This window comes from Peromyscus eremicus, chromosome 8a (genome assembly GCF_949786415.1).
Source record: "Peromyscus eremicus chromosome 8a, PerEre_H2_v1, whole genome shotgun sequence".
NCBI classification, from domain to species: domain Eukaryota; kingdom Metazoa; phylum Chordata; class Mammalia; order Rodentia; family Cricetidae; genus Peromyscus; species Peromyscus eremicus.
In genome coordinates, this window is record NC_081423.1 from 32,441,773 (window position 1) to 32,453,095 (window position 11,323).

Below are 11,323 nucleotides of genomic sequence, written 5' to 3' on the forward strand. Positions count from 1 at the left end.
GAAACGCTTACTGGGTTCTGTGAGAACTGTTCTATCATGGTGAGGCCTTCCCAGGGTCACACAAGAGTAGTATTCTTATGGTTTTACCTTATTGTTGTTGGTTTTTCAAGACAGGGTTTCTCTGAGTAGCCCTGGATGTCCTGGAACTCTCTGTAGACCAGCCTGGCTTCAAGCTCGGAGGTCCTCCTGCCTCTGCCTCCTGAGTGCTGGGATTAAAGGTGTGTGCCACCACTGCCTGGCTAAGAGTGGTATTCTTAAAGCCCAAACACATCCACAGAAATGCTGATTGACAGGCTCACGCAGTGGGATGAAGGAATCATCTTCAACCTACGGCTCTAGGGTCCCCCTTCAAGATGGATCTAGGCATCAGGACAGAGTAAAGGGGAGGGGAGAACAAACAATCTTCACCCTCCCCACACACATGCACACACCCATTCCATTCTTTAGAACTTGGCCCAGGGCTCTGAGTTGCAGATCAGGGAAATGGAGTCTCAGCCTCCCCACAATGTGTTCAGCTAAAACTCTTACCTAGCACAGGCGGGGGCGGGGGAATGTGGTTAATGGGCAGGCAGTATGCGTGAGTATGGAGATAGGGCACCTTTGCTCAAATACCTCTTGGGAATGTAATTATATTTCAAGGTTTCTGTTTAAGAAAAAGGAAGAACTCAGACCCTGGGGTGGGTGGTGAGAACTCACCAAGACCCTCCATACCTTTCCAGAGGAAGATACCAATTGGCACACACTGTGGGAACAGCTGCCTCCATCCTGCATGAAGCTGCAACAGGAGTCAGGCTGCATATATGCAGTTAGGTTATTGAAGGCACATTAGTCCCTTTATGTCACCATATCAAAATAGTAGACACAGATGGTTTATTTTGGCTCAGGATTTGGAAGTTTCAAGTCTAAGATGGGCCACTCTGCTGGTTTATTTTGGCTCAGGATTTGGAAGTTTCAGGTCTAAGATGGGCCACTCTGCTGGTTTATTTTGGCTCAGGATTTGGAAGTTTCAAGTCTAAGATGGGCCACTCTGCTGGCTGGTTGGCAGGATCCATGTCCTTGTGAGTGCTCACATCTCCAGCTTGGAAGCAGACAGACAAGCTAGGCCTGGGTTCTACACCTCACTTGGGGAAGCACACCTCCAAGTGACTGCAGATCTCCCACAGGCTCCATCACTGCCCAGACACCACCCTGGGGACCAGGCCTTTTGCACAGGGCTTCTGGAAAGAATCCGACATTCAACAGCAAAGCTTGTGTGACTTGATGATTTGCTTAGAATCTTGGGCTGAAAGCTCCCCGGTAAGGAATCTCACTTCCCTGAGAGCATCTCACTGGAGAGGCCCGATGGGGTGGTTGGCGGCAGGCAGCAGCATTTGCTGCTTCTGTGAGCGAGCCATCCTCGATACCCAGTCCTGTGGAGGCTTGGGAAACCCCAAGCCTAGGCTGACATCTAACTACAACTTGGTGTGAAGTGGCAATTACCTGGCCAAGCCCTTCCTCAATTTCTACCCCCCGAGTAGCAAACTAAATGATTATTTTTAGTTGCTAAGTTTGAAAGTAGTTGATCAGTGAAACCAGTTACTGGTTGGAATTCTCCTTGGCTGTTGGGTTCTGTCCTTGAAATAGAGAGTCTTTGCAACCAGAATGGAATGCTTAAACAAATATTTTGAGGATAAGAATTGCCAAACATTTACTTATTACTACCCAAGGGTGAGTATGGTGTCCGTTCTATTACTAAGGTAGAAATTATCTTTGAATTAAAGGATATGAATATTATTTTATTCACCCCCCCAACTTTTTTCAATTTTGCATTTGAAGTATTTTTCAAGTTTTTATTAGGAAAATTTAAGCCCATAGGGAAATTGAAAGATTAATGCCAAGAAGACACACAATTCTTCTACGGAGATAATATAAAAATTAATATTTTGTCACATGCCATCTACATGCACATTATACACACACCCTTTTATCTGTCCCATCAAATAGGTTATAGGGCAAATCTTTTAAAAATAACTTTTAAAATTGATTAAGTTCCATATGGCACCATGGGTTTCTCTGGTGTTTTCATACATGTATGCCATGATACTTAGTTCTTATTCATCCCTCTTCTCTGCTTCCCTCCCCCATCCTGTTTGCCCCCTGCTTCTAAGCAGTCTTCTCTTCCACTTTCAGGGCCTCTTATTCCAGTGGTTCTCAACCTCTGGGAGTCAAACAGCCACTTCACAGGGGTCACATATCAGATACCCTGCATATTAGATATTTACAATTCATAACAGCAGCAAAATTACAGTTATGAAGTCGCAGCGAAATGATCTTATGATTGGGGATCATCAAACATGAGGAACTATATTTAAGGGTCGCAGCAGTCAGTGGGAAGGCTGAGAACCACTTCCTTACTCTGGTACTCTCACTTCCCTCCCCAGAAGGTCTATTCCTCTTTTCTTAGGTCATGATCCCCTTTCTACTTCCAAAATACATACGCACGCACGCACGCACACCAATCAATGTTCCGGATATGAGAGGAAGCATGGTATTTGTCTCTCCGCGTCTGGCTCATTTTGTGTCTCGTAACCATCTGCAGCTGTTGACTCCAGTCCAAGTGTCATGATTTAACTTCTTTCTTACAGATGATAAAACTGCATCGTTTGTGCACACCACCTTTCCTTTGTGCGTTCATCTGTTTGATGGGCGTCTAGTGTGGATATCGCAGAAGCAAACGTGGATGTACGAACACCTCGGAGGGATGCAGACACAGAATCCTTCAGTTACGCATCCAGGAGCGACACAGCTGGGTTATATTCTTCTTCTACTTTCAATATTTTGAGTAACATCTTTACTGACCTCTAGAATGGCCCCAGCTCACACTTCCACAAGCACCGTACAAGGGGTCCCGTCTTCCTACCCTCACCCCACCCCCACCCCGCATTTCTTTTCCCTTTTGACTGGGTGAGATAAGCTATCAAAGCAGTTTTACGTTGCATTTCCTGCTGGCTAAGGATGTTGAGATTTCAAACATTTTGAAGTATTTTCTGGTCATTTGAGTCTTCTTTGGAGTACTATCTATTCAAATCATCACCCCATTTATTGATTGGATGATGGTGGGGTGTTAATTTTCATCACTTTTTTACAAATATTTTTAGAAATCTGTAAGTAATGTGTCAATTGTTCTGCCATTGTAAAAATGTAGAAAATTAGAAAGAAATAAAAGTCGTTAATAATTTCACTTCCTAGATTAATTTTTAATCTAGGTATACTAAGCAAGTGTGTGATCAGACGTTGGTCTTCATTAGGCAGGAGTGCCCTCTAGTGGTAACTAGGAAAATTGCATTAGATGGGAATTTTTCTTCTCAAGGTCTCTTGGTTGTATTGACTTGATTAGACTCCTGAGTTTCTGAAACTGATGAAGATCCTGTTGACCCACACCCGGGGCTTCCATCCATTATAACAGATGCCTGTCTCTGCTCCTGGCCTGGCAGCTCTACACTTCAGTCAGATGGCCCACACATTGAAGTCAGTGTCTTTCTTCCCCAGTGAGCGGATGTCTCTGGTTTTCCTAGGTTCTTTCCCTCTCTGTCAGTTTGTCCTTCCTGCCCCTTCCTCCACTTACATCATGTCTCATGTACAATGTCATACCTTCTAGGACTTCTGATACAATTTGCTCTCGATAGTTTTCAACCTTCCCACTTTGGCCTCTTTGCAAATTAGCACACCCAAGCGCCTGCATTTAGATAATGAAGTCTCTAGAATACTTTTAAAATGTGATGTGTCTTTTCCTCACAAAATTAAAAGCAATAAAAAAGACCCTACTCACATCACTTAGAAACTGTTGTTTGCAAAGACACAGGCAGGAAGCTCCACATTTTCTGCAAGCAGTATTCTCAACCCCTCCCCAGGCAGTCCAGAGAGCACTGAACCACACCTCACACACCACACGGTGAGTCCGTTTGTCATGTGCCTCCATCCTTGGTATGCACGAATAAGAACAATTCTTCCTCTCAGGATAAACGAATAAAGTCATTGTCGTTGTGACAAATCTGTCAGGAAGAGGTAGGGGGTTATTTGTCCCTGTGGCAAGCATGTGATGAGTCAGAATGAAGAGAACAGGCATCTGGACGTTTAGGAAAGTGTCAATGCAGGGTGGGCTGGAGTGCAGTGTCAAGAACTGGGTGGACCTCAGAGTTTGGGGCCAATGATTGTGTTGCCTTGCCTTAGCCAGCTGCTTCTCAAGAGCCTCGTGCTGTGAAAGGTGGAATGTTCTCAAGCCCCCTTCTCATTTGGGACATCCAGAACACCATGATGTGACTGGCTTGTGAAATAAGATTACTTCTGACTAAAATGTAACAGTGTCAGCTAGGGGGAGGATGAGATGGTGGATGGTGTTGAGTAAAAATACAGCGATTCCTTCGATGGACTATGTTAAAAATTTTATCTGTGGGATGGGGGTAGATTCTTATCTGCCATATTTATAGTTTTCTCACGTCAGCCTATAGTAAATGGGTTAATGCTTTGAAGACATTTTTCCCCCAAACACATAGCAACAAAGTATAAATAAAAAAGGAGATAGATATATCTTTGGTGAAGTATTTTTTAAGAAGTATCCAGAACAACACACAAGAGAATGGCAGCCAGGACTTGCTCCTCATGTCCTGGAGACAGTGGACTAGCATCTTCAAAAGGTTCAGAAAATTAGTCAACCTTCCTAAATTTTATATTTGGCCAAAATTGTATGTGTTAGTAAAGATAAATTCATAACTCAGTTTCACATGCATAATATCTAAGGGGCTTTGTTTTCATAGATTCTCAATAAAAGAGACAGTACAGGTTAAAAGGGCCACAATACATGAAGTATGCCTTTTTTTTTTTTTTTTTTTTTTTTTTTTGGTTTTTCGAGACAGGGTTTTTCTGTGTAGCTTTGCGCCTTTCCTGGGACTCACTTGGTAGTCCAGGCTGGCCTCGAACTCACAGAGATCCGCCTGGCTCTGCCTCCCGAGTGCTGGGATTAAAGGCGTGCGCCACCACCGCCCGGCATGAAGTATATCTTTTACACAAGTACACACAATACCTTTTACAGAAAGAAGGGGCTGGACTTTAAGAACAACAGCAAGCATAGTTACTAGTCAGTAGGGAGATTTTCTTAGCAAGTGCATGTAAAATTCCCCATTGCTTTGTTTAATGTGGTGTGTGAAGCTATACTCCCAACAAGAATAAATGAGACTGGGAAACAGGTATTTGAATAGAGTGCATTGAAGTCCTATTGGGATGATAATGGTTAGACATATATATGCTGGGCATCTCTAATCTCAAAATTCAAAGTCCAAGCTCTCCAAAATCTAAGCCTTTTTCTATATAATCTAGGCCGGGCTGGAACTCACTGTGTAACACAAATTGGCCTGGAATTCAGGGTCCTCCTGCCTCTGCCTCCCAAATGCTAGGCTTACAGATGGATCTGTGCTACTTGCTCAAAAACATTCTTACTGTTAACCTGACACCACAAAAGGGGCATTCCACATCTGACCTCATATGGAGGGTCATAGTCAAAACATAGGTACATTAAACATATAATATATATTCATCTATACATACATACATATATGCCTTCAGTGTATATATGTACAGGGCATACATGAACTAGTAGACTTGGGTCCCATCCAGAGAGATATTCAGAAACATGTGTTGTTCCAATCATAAACATTTTGGGTAATATTAGGCATTGCCTGTGGTTTGGACTGTGGTGCTCCTCACTCGGATTTCCTGTGGCCTTCTCAGAGCAGGTTGTGGGTGGACACTTAGAAGTTCATTGGGCTCTCCAGGAAAGGAGGACAACAATAGGTCGGAGTGCCAGCAGGAGGGCAAGCTGTGAGAACCAGCTGGACAGGATGGCATCCCGGTGGTGGTGGTGGTGAGGCTTGAAGGACGACTTGGGACTTTTTCCTGAAGATGTCCTTACCACCGTCTGTAGTCCGACCAAGCTGACCATATCTTGTCCAGCCTCCATGCTGACCCAGCCCTAGGTCCCTACATCTGATTTGCTTTTCTGGTCTCTTCAGCACCTCATAGCCACACATATCCTGGACGTTTCTTTATAGGTTGGCAGGTAGATAGCAACTGAAGGGTTCAAAAAAAGTGTGGTGATATTTCATTTGTTCATCCCAATAAAGTTTATCTGAGGATCAGAGGAAAAAGCCAGCCACTATATTAAACACAGAAGTCAGGCAATGGTAACACACACCTTTAATCCTATCACTCAGGAGGCAGGGATCTGTCTGGATCTCTGCGAGTTCAAGGCCACACTAGGAACAGAGCCAGGCGTGGTGGCACATGTCTTAAATTCCAACACTAGTTAACCATGGAAGTCTGGAGGTCTGTATAGACAGACAGGAAGTGACAAAGCTGGGCAGGAAGAGGAAGTGATGTAGCTGGACAAAGAGTAAATGAGATAGCAGAACAGAAAGGCATATAGGCATGGGTATGCAGGAAGTAGGTCTCTGGAGACTGAGGTGAGGTGAGGTTAGCTTGTGACTTTTCCTATTCCTCTGCTCTCTCAGGTTTTCACCCCTATATCTGGCTCCAGGTTTTTTGTTTTTGTTTGTTTGTTTTTAAAGATTTTATTTTTTAATTATGTATACAGTGTTCTGCCTGCATGTATCCTTGCAGGCCAGAAGAGGGCACCAGATCTCATTACAGGTGGTTGTGAGCCACCATGTGGGTGCTGGGAATTGAACTCAGGACCTGGGGAAGAGCAGTCAGTGCTCTTAACCACTGAGCCATCTCTCCAGCCCATGGCTCCAGGTTTTTATTTAATAAGACCATTTAGCAATTCATCTCCAAAACAACAACAATAAAAACCCCACATCTGTTAAAGAGGGCCACAGCTGTCCAGGCCTTTGAGCTTCTGGATCCTTTGCTGTGAGTCAGTCTGTACTCACGGATTATCTAGCTGTCAGAATCTCTGAAGCGGTGGTTTGGTCTCCAGTGGGAACGGCTGCAATCTGGTGTTCCCTTTGAGAGGGCCATCTGCCTGTCTAGTCTCAGTTTGCTCTGGAGTGCTCCAATAGCCTCTCAACACCCTTCACTGGTTTATCCCATCCTTTGTGTTCACTCTTCCCCCAATCCCATTGTCAGCTCAGGAGTAGGCTTTCCCAGGGAAGGAAAGCATGTCTCCCTTGTTGGAAGCACGGGCTGCTCCACTGTGGCCCAGGGGGTCAATGTACCTGCTGAGTTTACCTGGAAACAAGTTCAGCCTTCCACCCTCCATCACCACAGGGTGTACAAGTTGATCGAGGTGGAGGTTGAAAACCAAATCGATGGAATCCCATCATTCAAGTGGTCTGTGGCCCCTTAGGAGAGCAAGAAGGCAATTCAAGATAAGATAACATTAGCTTTTAACCACAGAGCCGTGGATCCCTGGAAGCTTTACTTTACTAGCAGGCTTATGCTGAATCCTAGAGGTCAAGGTATCCGGCTGCCTTTTTTTTTTTTTTTTTTTTTTTTTTTTTTTTTTTTTTAAACCATGATAACAGGAGGTTTTGGTACTGTCACAGTCTAAGCAGGAGCAACTCTATCCGCCCCCCAACACACACACATTTTCCCCCCCCTAATAATGAAATGTATGCACATTAGAAACAATTTGGTACAGATTTTAAAAAGGTCACCCATACTCCCAGCCCTCTAGTCACTGTTAACATTTTTGGCTTTCACTACTTCTCTGCAAAAATTTAAAGACAGTTATCATGGGGGCTAGAGATATGGCTCAGTGGTTAAGAGCATGTGCTGATCTCGCAGAGGACCAAGTTCCCTTTCCAGCACCATGCTGGGTGGCTCATGACTGCCTGCAACTCTAGTTCCAGGGGATCCGACGCCCTCTTCTGGACTCCCTGGGTAATTACATGCACATACCCACGCACAGACACAAAAGCACATAATCAAAATTGAAATCTTAAATGAATACAATTATCATTACTGCATAGTTAATTATATGTCTTTTTTTTTCTTATGAGAAAAGTCCTTTATGGACGACACATGCGTTATACAGGAACAAAGACACACTACACAGGGAGGTGGGGGAGGGAACGCTCAGCCAGGACAGCTGCCACAGGAACAAGATTAGAACTGTTCAGAAGCAGCATCGAACACTAAAGCATTTTTACAAGTGTAAGTCAGAACCTCATACAAAAGGAAGACGGGGAGAAGCCACTCATGAAGTAAAAAAAAAAAAAAAATCTATTTACACAGATACGAACACCCATATTTTCTCAGTGCTCCCCCCCCCCGCCCCCCTTTTCTCCACAAATCAGACAAAGGAAAAGTTCATTTCTCCAGGGTTGCTCTATTTACTGCAGGTTAGGGAGAGGGGCCTCACGTGGGCTTGGATTCAAGGAAGCTGATTCAGTGCTGATGAGTTAGTGTGGGAATGCTCAGGGACATAGGCGTGAATGTTAAGAAGGACAGGAGCCAGGCGATGGTGGCACACACCTTTAATCCCAGCACTTGGGAGGCAGAGGCAGGAGAATCTCTGTGAGTTCGAGGCCAGCCTGGACTACAGAGGGAGTTCCAGGAAAGGCACAAAACTACACAAAGAAACCCTGTCTCAAAAAAACAAACAAACAAACAAAAAACAAAAACAAAAAACAAAAAACAAACAAACAAAAAAAAAAGACAGGAAAACATGGGGCAGTGCTGGAACATGGAATCCTAGCATCAGGCAGGAATCAGGAGGAGGCAGATGTCTGAGTTTGAAGCCAGCCTGATCTAAATAGCAAGGTCCAGGCTAGCCAGTGTTACCTAATATGAACCTGTCTCAAAAAACAAAACAAACAACAAAACTCAAAAAACCAAAAACTCTGGTTCACCTAGTTTATACATTATGTGCAAGGGCGCCAGTGTCTGGAAGCACATGACTGTTCACTGAATCCTTAGCAAACTTCTCACTTGCGGAGGCAGAGTCATGAGGAAAGCGGTATTTTGACCCAGCACACTGGGTCAGTTGCACACACCAGTTCCAAGCAAGTTGGCAAGGATGGGCAGCTGACTACTTGGTGGGTGAGCTTTCTGTGTCCCTGGATTTCCCTCCCTGGGGCTGCAGCCAGACTCTCTACTGTTCCCTTGGGACCGGAGACTGATAGCGGACTGACAAGTTTAATTTACTGCTCTCCTCCGACTGACTTGTCTCGTTACCCCACCCCCACTCCCTAGCTTCCAACAAGGGATTCTGGGAAAAGAGAAATGGGACTACCTCTATGCTGATGACTGCCGGTCTTATCTGAGGCCTCCCCCAGAGACTTCACCACGATGTTCTCCTTAGAATTCAGCTCATCCCCAAATTACTCATGCTAGCCTTTCCCGGAGGAATCAGTTTCTGCATTCCTTATTAGCCTGGGTCAGCGTTTAAGCATGTCCTTGGACATTTCGTCCTCATTTAAACCTTTGATCCTTCAATGAAGAGGAATTTTTTTGTTGTTTATTTTTAACACACTAAACTGCTTTGTGTGGTGCCGTTTGAGATAATTGTAAAAAAACAAAGACTGTTTAGTACTTGACAGCATTAAATAAAACTGGAAACAAGGAGGCTAGAAGATGGCTTAGTGATTAAGAACTGGTTTCTCCAGAGGATCCGGGTTCCATCCCAGCACCCACATGTGAGTTTTAAAACAATATGAATTAATTTTTTTTTGTTCTGGGGGGAGGGGTTTATAACCTGAAAATTTCCCTTCTTTTCTTCTGCTTAAAACTATAGCAAATTGTTCGAGGTTGGCCTGGTCTACAGAGCGAGTTCCAGCACAGCCAGGGCTACACAGAGAAACCCTGTCTTGAAAAATCAAACCAAACCAAATCAAAACAAAACCCCCAAAACAAAGCAAATAAAAAACTATGCAAATCATTCTATTATAGTGTGTAAGACAAATTGCTTACCGGTCTTATTAATAAAAAAATAATCTGGAGCCAGATATTGGTGTTAAAACTGAAAGATCGGAGGAATAGGACAAGCCACAGCCAACCTCACCTTACGAACCCTCAGCTTCCAAAGAGATCTACTTCCTATATACCCATACCTATATGCTTTTCTGTCCCTACCATCACACTTCCTCTTTCTGCCCAGCTCTGTCACTTCCTGTCTGTCTGTATAGACCTCCAGACCTTTATGGTTAACTAGTGTTGGAATTTAAGGTGTGTGCCACCACACCTGGCTCTGTTCCCAGTGTGGCCTTGAACTCACAGAGATCCAGATGACTCTCTGCCTCCCGAATGCTAGGATTAAAGGTGTGTGGTACCATTGCCTGACATCTATGTTTAGTATAGTGGTTGGCTTTTTCCTCTGATCCTCAGATAAGCTTTATTAGGGTGCACAATATATTGGGGGACACAATATATCACCACATTTCCCCTTTTTTGTTTAAAATAAAAAATAAAAAGTTATAACTAATATAAGAAAAACTATATACAATAAGTACAATAACCATATACAATATATATACACACAAGCAATAAATATATGACAATGTCTAGTCCATTTGCATTTGACAAATTCAGAGAAAATACTCCATTATCTATCCTATTTTCGTGAATCCAAAGGATTGTATCTAATTTACCTTCTATCCTAATTTTCATTACTCAAACTATCTTTTGATATCTTTCAAACTTACATACTTTATACCTCTTTGGTGAGTTTCTTTTCTGAATTTTTTTTTTTTTTTGGTTTTTCGAGACAGGGTTTCTCTGTGTAGCTTTGCGCCTTTCCTGGATCTCGCTCTGTAGCCCAGGCTGGCCTCGAACTCACAAAGATCCACCTGCCTCTGCCTCCCGAGTGCTGGGATTAAAGGCGTGAGCCACCACCGCCCGGCTCTTTTCTGAATTTCTTAACAAGGAAAACTATAATCTACAACTCCCTCAGAGACCCAAGAAGGAAATAATTTTACCTAATAAAACAGGAAGTGCAAACAAGCGACTTCCAAAAAATGTGAGTTATGACAGAAACAACCATCTGCCTGGACAGTCACCTGAGGTTTCTCCACAACATTGGGGCATCCTTTTCAGCCTACAGGCTTAGCGTATCTGACAGACTCCTCTGTGAAGCAGGATTTTCTAAAGTGCTTTCCTACCCTGTCTTGTCAAGGTTCTGCAGTCCTTTCTTTTGTGTCCTGCTTGTCCCGTTTGGACAGCATACTGTCAGCAGTCAATGCAAAGGCACTTTCTTGCCCAGTGGCTAACTTTTGCCACAATGAAAGTAAACTCCATATGGAGTCTCTTCAATGTCCATCATCCTTTCTGAAGTAGATCAGTGCTGCCAGGAGCAGACATGTCTTATAGTCATGAAAAAAGAAAAAAAAAT